At 40.3% G+C, this 16,122-nt stretch overlaps 1 long non-coding RNA gene across 1 annotated transcript; it reads right to left on the reverse strand.

The window, feature by feature from the left end:
- Nucleotides 1-2,324: 2,324 nt before the first annotated feature.
- On the reverse strand, nucleotides 2,325-16,122 carry LOC131191042 (uncharacterized). The gene is made up of 3 exons (XR_009153410.1): nucleotides 16,051-16,122; nucleotides 15,563-15,693; nucleotides 2,325-2,443 (listed from the first exon to the last, which is right to left on the reverse strand). It is a non-coding gene; the product is annotated as an uncharacterized LOC131191042 (long non-coding RNA).

A 16,122-nucleotide genomic window follows, 5' to 3' on the forward strand; every position in this document is an offset into this window, starting at 1 on the left:
GTTTTGAGTGTGTTCAGTTCCAGATTGTTTTGGTTGCACCACAAGGCTAGCCGTTCGACCTCTCGTCTATATGCGGATTTGTCATTGTCTTGAATGAGACCAATCACTGTTGTGTCATCTGCGAACTTCAGTAGCTTAACAGATGGATCATTGGAGATGCAGTCATTGGTATACAGAGAGAAGAGAAGTGGGGAGAGCACACAGCCTTGGGGGGGCCCTGTGCTAATTGTACAGGTATTTGATGTGATCTTGCTTAGCTTCACCTGCTGCTTCCTGTTTGTTAGGAAGCTTGTGATCCACTTACAAGTCTGTTCCGGTACCTGTAGCTGGTTTAGCTTAGTTAGAAGAATGTCTGGAATGATGGTATTGAATGCTGTACTAAAGTCTACAAAAAGGACCCTTGCATAGGTCTTTGGAGACTCAAGATGTTGTAGGATGTAGTGCAGAGCCATATTAACAGCATCATCTGTTGATCTATTTGTTTGCTATGCAAATTGTAAGGGGTCTAACAGCGGATCCGTGATGGTTTTCAGGTAGGAAAGCACTAGCCTTTCAAAGGTTTTCATGACTACAGATGTTAAAGCAACTGGTCTGTAGTCATTCAGTTCCTTGATGGTGGGCTTCTTCGGCACTGGGATGATGGTAGAGCGTTTGAAGCAAGAAGGAACATAACACATCTCTAGTGATTTATTGAAAATATGGGTGAAGATGGGGGCCAATTGGTCAGCACAGACTTTTAAGCAAGAAGGAGTTATCTTGTCTGGGCCTGGAGCTTTTCCTGGCTTTTGTCTGTGAAATAGGTCCTGCACTTCCTTTTCTGTGATCACTAGGGGTTGTGAACCCAATGAAATGGGGTCAGTTGTAGGAGGCTTGGCTGTTGTTGGTGTGTCTGAGATGGGGGTTGTGGAGATAGGTGGCTGTAGTTTCCTTTCAAACCTGCAGTAAAACTCATTCAGGTCATCTGCCAGTTGTTGATTACCTTCAGCCTGGGAAGGAGGTTTGCCATAGCCGGTGATATTTTTAAGAGTTTTCCACATGTTTGCTGGTTCATTTGCTGAAAACTGATTCTTTAGCTTTTCAGAGTAGCTTCTTTTTGCTGCTCTTATCTCCCTTGTTAGTGCATTTCTGGCCTGATTGTACAGCATTTTATCGCCTTTTCTGTAGGCTTCCTCTTTGGAATGTCATAGCTGCTTAAGTTTAGGTGTAAACCAAGGTTTGTTGTTACTGTATATTTGCAAGTTCCTTTTAGGTACACATAGGTCTTCACAGAAGCTACATATGATGTTACAGTATCTGTGAGTTCATCCAGGTCTGCAGAGGTATCTTTAAAAATATTCCAATCAGTGCAATCAAAACATGCCTGTAGCTTTAATTCTGATTCCTCCATCAAGGTTTTCACTGATTTAATTATTGGTTTTCTGGCATTAAGTCTTTGCCTGTAAGCAGGTACAAGGTGAATCATGCAATGATCAGAGTGTCCTACAGCTGCACGTGGTAAAGACCGATAGGCATCTTTTAGTGTTGTGTAGCAATGGTCTAGAGTATTCTTGCCTCTGGTGGGACAATTGACATGCTGAAAGTATTTTGGTAGCTCTTTCCTTAAATTTGCCTTGTTTAGATCTCCCAAAACAATGGCCAGTGAATCAGGGTGTTTGGCTTCAGCCTCCATGATTTGGTCAGCTAGAGTTCGTAATGCCTTGTTTACACAGGCTTGTGGTGGGACATAAACAGCAATTAGAAGAAATGAGGAAAATTCACGAGGCGAATAGTAAGGTTTGCAGTTGATAATTAGAGTCTCTAAATTGTTGTCACAGAATTTGTAAATTATATTAAAATCTTGACACCAGGTTCTATTAATATATAGGCATAAGCCTCCTCCTTTCTTAACCAACGTAAATAAAATACATCCCTCTATGGTATTCATAAGACATGTTCTATCTAAATGTGTTTAGTCTTCCAAGCCATCACAATCAGGCACACTACTATGGCAGCACTTGTGATCACATTAAACAACCCTTATTGAATATATGTGTGCCAAGAATGATTCATCTTTCCAAGAAACCTGTAGAGATAAGAAGATGTGGAAAAAAAAACACCGCCTTCTAGGTCATTGCCAGTAATTCTTTATTTATTAGATTTATTTATTTTTTTTCCATCCACTTTACTATTACAGCAACTTTTGGGGGCTTACAAAATAATAAAAAATATTTAAAAAGTTAACACCAAATGATTAAAATTTAGAAAGATTAAACAAAGACAAAAACCAAGAGGATAGATAACATGGGGCTGGGAATCTTCTCTGTACCCCATCAGCCACTCCCAGCCTAGAGTGTCCCTATCTGGTCAGCCAATAGAGACCAGGTTTAAGACTGTTCGGGAAAGTCAGGAGTGTGAGGGTCAGCCTCAGCTCCATCAGGAGAATATCCCAATTGGTTCAAGATGGCTGAAGAAAGAAGAAATGCACAAGACACATTTTAAAGACAAGTTACAAGAAAATAAATATTGAATAATAAAAATATCTTTAGAGCAGGGGTAGTCAACCTTTTATACCTACTGCCCACTTTTGTATCTCTGTTAGTAGTAAAATTTTCTAACCGCCCACCAGTTCCAAAGTAATGCATCGTGTATCATCGTCTATGCATGCCTATCGTGGATTGGGTTTGGGGAGGGCGCTGGCTACCAGCTCTGCTTGTCTGTTACAGTTGGATGATGTGGGGGGAGATGCGCGAGCTATTCTGGACAAGGCCCTTTTGTTTGCGGTCGCACTATAGCGCCATTTAGTTTCACTTATGTAACGTGAACTAAACTTATGTTCGGACAATACAAATAGTATATTTTCAGAAATTTAAATTGTCACGGGGAATTTCATGAAAACCTAATGAAAATGTTTTTAAATTAATGCTGTGAATTTTTTTTTTAAAAGTCAATTAAATTAAAAAAAAGGAAAGTGCTTCAGTATCGGACAAAACCCTTACTGCCCACCATGAAAGCTGGAACGCCCACTAGTGGGCGGTAGGGACCAGGTTGACTACCACTGCTTTAGAGGAATCAAGTGTAAGGTAAATAATCTGCATACTTTGATAAAATCCATGTAAGACCAAATTCAGCAAACAAGTAGAGACTGAAAGGATAGCCATACTTTAAATATTGCCCAACTACAACTCAGAATACATTCAAAATAGATGCAGTCTTTACTATATAATACTGATGGATTGATTTTGTGAATATATATGGCTGCCATTTAAATACCAGCAAAACCTAGGTAAAAATATAACAGCCATATGTAACTACCAATTTAAAAGGAAGCGACTGAGTCTGCTTGCAGATTGTCTGACAGCATAAAACAAAGCACACATTTTTGAGCTCCATTAGTATCCTGCTCAGTATCCTGATCAGAAGTGTCCACAAGATGTGGCAAAGAAAGTCAAAATGGTGACCTCAGATTTTCGCCTGTCCTAGCAAGAATAATGAGTCTAAGAGGACCTCCTGAATGTGAAAAATGATTGGTTGGCTTTCAAACAGGAGGTACTTTGCATATTCTGGCTGCCATCTTGCCTTTTTTTGACTTTGCCATACAGACACCTCTGTACCTGAAGGAAAAGATAGGTCCTTAAGGCCTTCTGAAATTTGGGCTTTAATTCCATGGCATGTTGGCTTACAACCACGAGGGACAATGGAAAACAAAATTTAAAAGGTATTAAATCAAAATCAGATTATCTACAATGGAACAGAGAAAAGAGATATAAGAAAATTACAAAGCACAAAAGGCCATGGCCTTTAACAGAAAGCAAAAGGAACAAGAAACATTGACAGAATAAAAGCATTAAATAAGAATGGTAGAGCATTAAACTGGAAACAGCCAAATAAAAGAATGTCATAGAGGCATGGATTTTAAAGCAGGCCCTAAGGCAAATAATACCATTAATGCTGAAAGGTTCCAACCACTACGAAGTTTGAAAAGCATTTCACATCTGTTGTGAAAGAGACTCTCAAGGTACCATATTAAGAGTGGCACAAAGAGCCATGGATAGATACATGCTCTGCATTTCAAGACAAGATATAAAGACCTACACATGGATTAAAGCAGAGGTCTCCAACCTTGGCAACTTTAAGCCTGGTGGACTTCAACTCCCAAAATTCCCCAGCCAGCAAAGCAAAGCTGGCTGGGGAATTCTGGGAGTTGAAGTCCACCAAGCTTAAAGTTGCCAAGGTTGGAGACCCCTGGATTAGAGAACAAACAAAAGTGTATGATAGCATCAAGAGTGTAAAAGAATTGAAATGGAAATGGGCTGGTCACAGAGCAAGAAGAACTGACGGCAGGCGGACCAAGGCAGTCATCGAATGGATCCCACATGATAAAAAACGCCCATGAAAGAGATCTAAAACAAGATGGATCAATTACATCAGCAAGTATTGCAGGACCAATTGGCAAAAGAAAGCTCAGGACTATATTGGTTGGAAACATGCAGAAGAAGCGTTTATCCTGCAGTGGGTAGACAATGGCTAAACAATAGATGATGAAGATTCTAAGTGTGCATTTCCATAAACCTGTATGATATTGACTGTTCAATATTGATTTGTTTTCTAGCAATCACCACCTTGGCATTCTACTTTTTCACAGACATTGCATACTGTCAGCTTTTTGGCAACCTCTACAGCAATGTTGGCAAACTTTTTTGACACCGAGTGCCAAAACGGGAGTGTGCGCATGCACGTGCATTCTGGAAACCAGAAGAGCAGCTGCCAGGTGCGCATACGCTTGCCAGGCAGCTGCTCTTCCAGTTTCCAGCACACACATGCACACCTGCCACCTGATCTTCTGGTTTTTGGCATGCATGCGCCTGTGAAGCAAGCTGGTAAGTGCGCATGTGCATGCCAAAAACTGGAAGATCATCTTCCTGGTGCGCATGAGGATGCTGAGAAGGTAATCTTCTGGTTTCTGGTGTGTGCATGCACACTGGCCATCTAGTCTTCTGGTTTCTGGCATGCATGCATGTTTGAAGACCAGCTGGCCGGCGTGCATGTGCTGCTGGAAACCGGAAGATCATCTTCCCAGCATATGCATTGGCACCGGGTGGCTGCTCTTCCAGTTTCCACTCTTCCACTCCTGCGCATGTGAAGACCAGCTGGCCGGTGTGCTGAAACCCGGAAGAGCAATTGGCAAAAGTTTGCGTGCCCGGAGAGATGGTTCTGCGTGCCACTTCCGGCACGTGTGCCATAGGTTCACCATCACGGCTCTAAAATCTCTTTCACAGATAGGCATTGCTAGCTCAGAGTTGTTCCAGTGGTGGGTTGCTCCCAGTGGTGGGATTCAGCCAGTTCGCACCACTTCAGGAGAACCGATTGTTAACTTTCTGAGCAGTTTGGTGAACTGGTTGTTGGAAGAAATCATTAGGGCAGAGAACTGGTTGTTAAATTATTTAAATCCCACCACTGGTTGCTCCCTGTTCAGTCCAGTTCTTGCGAACTGGTAGTAAAAGTGGTGGGAAGCTCCGCCCACCCAACCGGATGTCATTATGGATGATCTGCGTGCTCCTGTTGCAAACCGGTAGTAAAGGTAAGTAGAACCCATCCCTGAGTTGTTCCTATGCTCCATGAACTCTGAACAGCATAGACAAAACCTCAACTTTGATGTGATGGTATGCGGCTGGTTTTGACACAGCCAGCTGAGGTAACAATTTCTTTGTCACTGATCCAAGAACTGCACAAAAAGAGGGAAAAGAAATGTTTGATGCTTCTGGGAAATGTTTTTTAAGTCAGGAACCTGAATAGGCAGGATTCAGAAGTCACTGATAAAACTTTGTTTACTCTAGGTATACAAGAAATGGTGCGGTTATTCCTGTTAAACAACTCATGACCCAGGTACCTCTTTTTCCCACTTTGAAGTCTGTTCAAACGATTCCACAAGACATCTCTGGATGAATTACTGTGGCTCACATTTTTATGCAAGTTCTGAAACCAAGAGTGTCGATCCTTAATCCCTTGTGCAGCACAGCTCTTTGTCTCAAAGGACTAGCTTCTGGCAATGCGGTTCTGGTTTAAAGTTCAGAACATTCAGCCATTTTAATGTATACATGTCCATCATGCAATTCTCTCTCAGGGTAACCAGCATTATGCAGAACACAGAAAATCATTGACTGAGGAGTGGAAAAGAAAGTAAACAAAGAGTAAAAATAAGAGAAAGTGTGGAGTCCTTGGTACTCTCTGAGCCTGCTTGTTCGCTTGCAAATGTTAGGAGCCCTGAAGGATAATGAAACACCTTCAAGCAAACGACCAAGTTCAGATAGCACCAAGACTCCACAGTTCAACCCTGAACAATGTTTATTCTCTTCTTTTGGAAAGACAAACTAAGTACATTTAATTCTATCAATGCCATTCACTATACTTCTCCATGCTTTGCATCCTTGCTAACTTCCTGCTACAGCAACCATAAATCTCATACTGACTATGTTATTTTAAATGTACAAAAACCAGTGCTGCGTTCTTCTGTTTCTCCAAAGAAGTTCAACCTATACTTGCACCAATTAAAGTTTTCTCAGCTAAGATCTGAGCCAGGTCCATTTCTGGGCTCAGTTGGGCCCTTACAAGTTATTCCTTTGGAAAGAGTTCAATCCAAGTTTGTGCGAATCATTTTCAAACACTTTGTTGCGTTTTGAACACTGTCTCTTTGCCACGAAGCTGGCCTTCTTAAAATGGAAATTTCTACCTATTTCCTCTTCATTTCCTCCTATTTTTTCCATCTCCTTGTCCTCCTTAATTATGATAGACAGTGATCAGTCTTCAGGGGTCTCCAACCTTGGCAACTTTAAGACTTGTGGACTTCAACTCCCAGAATTCCTCAGCCAGCAAAGCTGGCTGAGGAATTCTGGAAACTGAAGTCCACAAGTCTTAAAGTTCCCAAGGTTAGAGACCCCTGTTCTAGTCAACACATGCCAAACTACAGTGCAATGGCTTTTCATGACCACCTGTCACTTTGATGGGCTCTGAACGCGCATCAGCTGATCTTAAATATCAGGCCATTGATTTAGAACTGCAACCAGACTTTCCAGCTCTACTCAGAAACACCTTCTTGAATCATTTATGCACATCTTCTCCAACCAGCTAGATATCTTAGTTGCACAATGATTCCAAAATTTGGACTGGTCTTATTCTTAGCCAGATTCAATGCCGTCCCAATAGCCGTTACTGAAAGAAGATACCAAAAGATTACCTTTGAACAAGGATTATGTTCATTTGCTGGAGGAATAATTGAAGCAATGGAACACATTATTCAGTATTGGCCTTTTTACACAGGGGTTCCCCAGGTATTATGATTTCCATGGTTTACTCAGTATCCTGGCTGTTATGATTCATCTTAAATTGCTAATTGAATCAATCTGATTTTATTTCCTTGACCAGAGTCAAGTATTGTTCTATTGTCTACACAGTTTGCCATAGTATGTCCTGTAATCTTTTAAAGATATTTTAGAACAATTTTGTTTCTTCTTTTTTATCATAATTAATTGTGATTTTTTTATTTTATTTGCCACTGAATGACCGAATATAGAGGGATTTGATTGATAGATTTTAATTTACACCGCATCCATTTACCAATTCGTACATTAGCTTTTTAAAACAACAACAACTTCTTACTCCTCTTTTTAAGCATTTTTAAAATATACAATATAATGTCCTGGATACTTAAAATAGTAAGGAAAACTCAGTCTTCTGCTTTCTAGACTGGTGTCCTAAGCCCTAGAACAAATTGCTTCCTCAAGCACTTTATATAGTTTCATATGGGTGACAAAATAAAATAGTGATGGAGAGAGAAAGAGAGGGAGGGGGGAGGGGAGGAGAGGGGTGTAGAGGGGGGCAGAGAGGTTATTTGTTCCATGACTGCAATTTCTATTTTCCAAGAATAATCCTCTGTTGTAATGAAGAGTTACTTAACATATCTGCATATTCTTGTGCTCTTCTTCACTTCAAGTCACACCTAAAGATAACATCATTCTTCTGGTTTATTGGCAAATGTATCAATTTAGCCTACAAGGAAAGTATACTAAAAATATTGATTGTAGACGGTACTCTCATAGTACAATGTGGGATTGCTTTATAATTTTGCAGAAAGTTTTATAGTGATTTCTTGACATTGAATCCTTCGAACTCTGTGCATTTTTATCTTTCCATCTTGCTATTTGCCTACAGCTAATGAGGCATTGCTTTCCATCATTGGAAACTGATTTCAAGCAACTGAAATAAAAGAGCAAATTGTGAAAAGGCTGTTGGAAGGAAAAGTTCATGATGTAGTTGCAATTAGTGAGTGACACATACCTACATTAAAATGCCAATGACGATAGGTGCTCCACATACCTTGTCACAGTGTGATCTGATGTATAGCGCTCTCCCACAAAACCCACAAAAAACCCAACCTTATAGTATGAATGGGCTGTGAATGTAGACCAATGAACTTTGTTTTACAGCTAGGTTGTTAGAATGTTAATGTAATTTCAGAGCTGCTTTGGAATGCTGATTGGCTTCTTTTCCTAATTTGTGTGTTTGTGTGTTCACTGAAATAAAAAATCTACAAAGGTCACTATTACACCCAAGTGGGAGGGGGAGACTAAGTATGCTCTCTGCCTCATTCAAGCTTGATTCTGGTATCTCAGTAGCAGCATTCACCAAGCTTTGTGGTGCAGGGATGTTGGGATGACATCACTCAGAATACCAAATCTTATTTCTAGTGCATTAATTTATTCAGTTGTGCAATATTTAACTTATTTTCCCTTTGTAAGAACCCATGGTGAGTAGCTGCCCAAATGATCCAGACTGACATATTCCAGGACACAAAATGGGAACGTTAGAAAACAGTCTGGCACAGGGGTGAAATCCATCAGGTTCTGACAGGTTCTGCAGAACCGGTAGTGGAAATTTTGAGTAGTTCGGAGAACTGGCAAATACCACCTCTGGCTGGCCCCAGAGTGGGGTGGGAATGGAGATTTTGCAATATCCTTCTCCCAGGAGTGGGGAGGGAATGAGGATTTTGCAGTATCCTTCCCCTGGAGTGGGGTGGGAATGGAGATTTTGCAGTATTCTTCTCCTGTCACACCCACTAAGCCATGCCCACCAAGCCACGCCACAGAACTGGTAGTAAAAAAAAATTGGATTTCACCACTGATCTTGCATATTACTAACCTGATATATTTCAATCTCAGGATTAGCCCACAATTCTCAACAGCAACTGATATTCAAAGATGTGCAGAGCTTTGATTAAACATTATAGAATAAATCATCTTAAGGATGAGATACTGATTTTCCTAAATAGAAGGAAAGCAAGTTATCTAAAATGACTTTTGCTCCACAGAGGTTCTATCTGTTCCAATGCTGTATTAAAGAAGCCATTCTTTTGAGAAGAGTGGTTCTCAAAATAGGTGTTTTTATTAGTAAGCCCTTCTTCCATTATGGAACAATGTTGGCAAAGAACTTTATTATGTGGCCTTTTGAGGATTAGGCATAGACCTATATATCCAGTATGATTTTAAAATGGTTCATATGGTTGAGGACAATCCATGTTCTTAAAAAAATGTGCCTTTAATATGTGAATGATGTAAAATGTTCCTCTTCTGAGATACTTTTCTTTTGCTTTTATAGCTTAATAATTAATTTTGCTCCTAAATGAACATTTTGTTTAAGTGACTCGAAGCCACTACATTACAGACAACTATGCAAATGTCATAAATGCATAGTGGTATGGGGTGATTTTCTGCCTTCGCATTCCTAAGCAATGGAATTCAGCATTATGGCAAATATTTGATACTTCATCATTTTGCTCACAACTCTGCTCTACAATCTTTATATTCCAGATGCTCACAAATAATGAAAATAAATATCAAATCAATGGAAACTGATCTTTTGAACTGTACTGTTATGAAAGATTATGTGAAAAGAAGGCAAAGAACCATCTGAACATTTATCTCAAAAGAGGCATAAGTCCAGCTGGTGAGAGGCTTTAATTATCTCATTACAGCTGGAAAATTCAACTTACAGTATTGAAGGTTTTTTAATTTAAATAAATCTTCCTGAAATCCATGTTGCTCTTGCTTCTTTGTCTTGCCAGCTTCATGTGGCTTGGTAATTTCCTTGACTTCCTACTAACATTCTTTGTTAATTATTTGCTTCTGGGAGAAATATCTTCTCTATATATATGTTCCACAATTGCTTAGTTATTACATGTAGTCATTTGTTTCAAAGGCTCAGTGTTGGAAATTGTCTTATTTAGAACTGTTGCATGACAATAACAACCATCAGAATAATACTTTCTAAAATGCCTACTAGCATGGCTGTCAATATAATTGATAGTGTGCTATTGCCACCTCATGGTGGTATTAAAAATATAACAACGCCTAAATATAATATCTCCCATTACCTCCTTGTAAAACAGATGGTAAAATTATAATTTGTGTAGGACATGATATTATTGAGTGATGAAGAAATTTCTGCATAATATACAGTTAGGAGATAGATAGATAGATAGATAGATAGATAGATAGATAGATAGATAGATAGATAGATAGATAGATAGATAGATAGATAATTTTCAGCAAGTTTAAGATATATATTTTCTGATAATTTCCAGAGCAATAGCTATGTTGCAATGGGTGGAAGGGTTGTCAAAGGTCAGCAATCTGAATTATACATAGTATGTTATCTTAAATACCAAGGAGATGAAAATACTTGAGCTGACATTGGAAACTATTTATTTATTTATTTATTTAATTTAATTTTGTCATAACAATATACACAAGCATCACACAAAAAGATTATATAATATGTAAACATATATATGATGAGAAACAAGGAGGTATAAGCATATATATATATTTGTTTTCTGAGGTTTTCGCGGGTGTTTGTATGTAGGTCTTTGGTTATTCGGGTTTTCTCCCGCGTAAAATTGGAAGTGTCTTGGCGACGTTTCGACGAAGTCTCATTCATCATCTTCAGGCTTCAGCTTCATGCTTCTGGGAGAAATATCTTCTCTATATATATATTTTCTGATAATTTCCAGAGCAATAGCTATGTTGCAATGGGTGGAAGGGTTGTCAAAGGTCAGCAATCTGAATTATACATAGTATGTTATCTTAAATACCAAGGAGATGAAAATACTTGAGCTGACATTGGAAACTATTTATTTATTTAATTTAATTTTGTCATAACAATATACACAAGCATCACACAAAAGATTATATAATATGTAAACATATATATGATGAGAAACAAGGAGGTATAAGCATATATATATATATATATATATATATATATATATATATATATATATATATATATATATATATATATATATATATATATATGGAAAGAAACAATAGGACAGGAACGGTAGGCACGTTTGTGCTCTTGTTATGCCCCTTGTTAGTAAGTTAGTTAGTTAGTAACTAGTAACTAGTTTGGTCGCATTGGTGGATGATCTCTGGACGGCTCGGGACAGGGGTTATTCCTCTGCCCTGGTCCTATTAGACCTCTCAGCGGCGTTCGATACCATCGACCATGGTATCTTGCTGCGCCGGTTGGGGGGATTGGGAGTGGGAGGCACCGTATATCGGTGGTTCTCCTCCTATCTCTCTGACCGGTCGCAGACGGTGTTGACAGGGGGGCAGAGGTCGACCGCGAGGGGCCTCACTTGTGGGGTCCCTCAGGGGTCGATTCTCTCGCCCCTTCTGTTCAACATCTACATGAAGCCGTTGGGTGAGATCATCAGTGGTTTCGGGGTGAGATACCAGCAGTACGCTGATGACACCCAGCTGTACTTTTCCACCCCGGACCACCCCAATGAAGTTGTTGAAGTGCTGTCCCGGTGTTTGGAAGCCGTACGGGTCTGGATGGGGAGAAACAGGCTCAAGCTTAATCCTCCAAGACGGAGTGGCTGTGGATGCCGGCACCCGATTCAGTCAGCTGCAGCCGCGGCTGGCTGTTGGTGGCGAGTTATTGGCCCCAAAGGATAGGGTGCGCAACTTAGGTGTCCTCCTGGATGATCGGCTGTCGTTTGAAGATCATTTGACGGCCGTCTCCAGGGGCCTTCCACCAGGTTCGCCTGGTCCGCAGTTGCGCCTTCCTTGATCGGGATGCCTTATGCACGGTCACTCATGCGCTCGTTACCTCTCGCGTGGATTACTGTAATGCTCTCTACATGGGGCTCCCTTGAAGTGCGCTCGGAGGCTTCACTTAGACCAGAATGCAGCTGCGTGGGTTATAGAGGGAGCTACACGTAGCTCCCATGTAACACCGATCCTGCGCAGGCTGCACTGGCTGCCTGTGGCTTTCCGAGTGCACTTTAAGGTGTTGGTTATGACCTTTAAAGCGCTCCATGGCTTAGGACCTGGGTACTTACGGGACCGCCTGCTGCTACCACATGCCTCCCACCGACCCGTACGCTCCCATAGAGAGGGACTTCTCAGGGTGCCGTCCGCCAAACAATGCCGGCTGGCGGCCCCCAGGGGAAGGGCCTTCTCTGTGGGGGCGCCCACACTCTGGAATGAGCTTCCCCCGGGTTTACGTCAAATACCTGACCTCCGGACATTTCGTCGCGAACTAAAAACACATCTTTTTATCCGCGCGGGGCTGGCTTAAATTAGTTTTAAGGGGAAATTTTATTAATTTTAAATGGGGTTTTTAGTATGGAAAATTTTTAATCTCAGGCTAATTTAATAAGTTTTTAAATGGTATTTTAATCTGTATATTGTGTTGTTTTACTTTTGCCTGTACACCGCCCTGAGTCCTTCGGGAGAAGGGCGGTATAAAAATAAAATAAAATAAATAAATAAATAAATAAATAAATAAATAAATTCTGTACTAGATAGACAGAAATAAAGACAGAGTGATGGAAATAGATAGTTACATTATTCAACTAAATTGGTTTAATTAACAATAGGAAAACATATAGAAATTAGAAGGTAAGCAAGCACAAGCACATGCAAAACCTTCAAGAAGGATTCATAGCAATAAAATGTTGGGGAAGAGGTGTCTTCCAGCCTTATAGTTTAGAAACTATATAATTTTGTATTATATAATTTTGTATTAATTTTGTATTTATTTTTGTATTATTTTTGTATTATATAAATTTGTATTATTGCCTTATAGTTTAAAAACTATATAATTTTATATAGTATATATAAAATTATATATATATATACACCACTCCTGCACAGTCTGCACTGGCTACCTGTGGTCTTCCGGGTGCGCTTCAAGGTTTTGGTTACCACCTTCAAAGCGCTCCATGGCTTAGGGCCCGGGTACTTACGGGACCGCCTGCTGTTACCACATGCCTCCCACCGACCCGAGCGCTCTCACAGAGAGGGTCTTCTCAGGGTGCCGTCCGCCAAGCAGTGCCGGCTGGCAGCCCCCAGGGGAAGGGCCTTCTCTGTGGGAGCACCTACTCTCTGGAACGAACTTCCCCCCGGTTTACGCCAATTGCCTGACCTTCGGACCTTTCGCCGGGAACTGAAAACTTATTTATTTATCCAAGCGGGACTGGCCTGATTTTTAAATTCTAAATTTTAAATTTTAAAATTTTTAATTGTAATTCTATTGGGTATTTTATATGGTCAATTGGACGGTTTTAATTTCGGCCTTTTATTGAATAAGTTTTTTAATTGTTATTTTAGTGTGTATATAAATTGTTCTAATGTAGGCTGTACACCGCCCTGAGTCCTTCAGGAGAAGGGCGGTATAAAAGTTTAATTAAATAAATAAATAAATAAATAAATAAATAAATTTTGTGCATAAGGACCTGGGTACTTACGGGACCGCCTTCTGTTACCTCATGCCTCCCACCGACCCGTACGCTCCCACAGAGAGGGCCTTCTCAGGGTGCCGTCCGCCAGACAATGTCGGCTGGCGGCCCCCAGAGGAAGATCCTTCTCTGTGGGGCCTACTCTTGGAACGAACTCCCCTGGTTTACGTCAAATTTCTGACCTTGGACTTTTCGCGAACTGAAAACATATTTGTTTGTTCGCAAGGGCTTTCTTAAATTGTTGAATTTTAAATTTTAAATTTTCTCTAGTTTTAATTGGGGTTTTAGATTCATAATTCTTAATTATTTCGCCATACTGTATAATAAGTTTTTAATTGTATTTTAACTGTATATTGTTCTTTTTATCCTGGCTGTACACCGCCCTGAGTCCTTCAGGAGAAGGGCGGTATAAAAGTTTAATTAAATAAATAAATAAATAAATAAATAAATAAATTTTGTGCATAAGGACCTGGGTACTTACGGGACCGCCTTCTGTTACCTCATGCCTCCCACCGACCCGTACGCTCCCACAGAGAGGGCCTTCTCAGGGTGCCGTCCGCCAGACAATGTCGGCTGGCGGCCCCCAGAGGAAGATCCTTCTCTGTGGGGGCCCCCACTCTTTGGAACGAACTCCCCCCTGGTTTACGTCAAATTTCTGACCTTCGGACTTTTCGCCGCGAACTGAAAACATATTTGTTTGTTCGTGCGGGGCTTTCTTAAATTGTTGAATTTTAAATTTTAAATTTTCTCTCTAGTTTTAATTGGGGTTTTTAGATTCATAATTCTTAATTATTTCGGCCATACTGTATAATAAGTTTTTAATTGTATTTTAACTGTATATTGTTCTTTTTTATCCTGGCTGTACACCGCCCTGAGTCCTTCGGGAGAAGGGCGGTTTATAAATCCAATAAATAATAATAATAATAATAATAAAAAGTGCCTACCGTTCCTGTCCTATTGTTTCCTTTCAATGTGTGTGCTTGTATATAATGTTGTGACAAAAATAAATTTTTAAAAAAAGAAAAAAACAATGACAAAAGTATCCATTTATATTTTTCTTATTTTCCTGGTAGTTTCCAAACTATTTGTATATACCATATTTTTCAGAGTATAAGACACTCTAGACTATAAGATGCACCTAGCTTTTGGGGAGGAAAACGAGAAAAAAAAAAACCCTGCCTCTGCCTCCCAGCATCCATCCGGTATTCATATGACCCATTTGCCATGGCCTGTTCAGCGCTGCCCATTCGCTGTGACCTGTTCGCCATTGCTACCGTGGTCCATTCTTTGCTGCCGCAGCCTGTTCACCGCAGCCTGTTCATCGCAGCCTGTTCACCGCCACTCATTCACCACCGCCTGTTCGCCATGGCCCGCCATTTGCCACAGCCCATTTGCTGTGGCTGCAGCCCATTTGCCACTGCCACTGCTCAGCTGCTCGGCATCACACCAATCTCCCCTTTCCCCCACACCACAATTTTCATTGTATAAGACACACAGATTGTTCTACCCACTTTTTTGGGGGGGGGGAGTGCGTCTTATATTCTGAAAAATATGGTATTTCAAAAAACACTGAGACCAACAAAAAGGCAATTATTCCTTTGAAACAAAACTATAAGAGTTTCAAAAATTAATTCTGATTTTTTTAAAAAAAATTATATCCCGCCCTTCTCCGAAGACTCAGGGCGGCTTACAATGTGTTAAGCAATAGTCTTCATCCATTTGTATATTATATACGAAGTCAATTTAATTGCCCCCAACAATCTGGGTCCTCATTTTACCTACCTGATAAAGGATGGAAGGCTCAGTCAACCTTGGGCCTGGTGGGACTTGAACTTGCAGTAATTGCAAGCAGCTGTGTTAATAACAGACAGACTTAGTCCGTTGAGTCACCAGAGGATGCGGATGTAATTTCTCTAATAACAAGGAGAGAATTTCCCTAAAAATGTTTTGCAAACAATACCTTTCTCAAAGTATATAATATACTGTAAATATAATTGTCAAACCCTACATACCTGGGCAAGAACCCCTCTATGAGGAAATGGGCAGTTAAGAAGTTTGACAAACAAACAAATAATAGGATCAAAGAAGCAAGAACTAGACAGTGTTCAATAAAGAATATATAGCATTACTTTGGGATGAATACGGAATCTTGGAAATTGAATTTCTCAACCTTAATGAGTCAGGGGTGATTCTCTGAGCCACTTGAAACACTTCTTCCCACATTTCTCTCTTAAGTTGCTGTTTATGAACTAACCTGTCAGTTGACTCACCTGCTATCTCTTGATTGTCCGTGTTCTCCGTTTCATTTCTAGCATCCGCACAACTTTTCACAGAGGGTGCAG

Source organism: Ahaetulla prasina, chromosome 1 (assembly GCF_028640845.1).
Source record: "Ahaetulla prasina isolate Xishuangbanna chromosome 1, ASM2864084v1, whole genome shotgun sequence".
Taxonomy (NCBI): domain Eukaryota; kingdom Metazoa; phylum Chordata; class Lepidosauria; order Squamata; family Colubridae; genus Ahaetulla; species Ahaetulla prasina.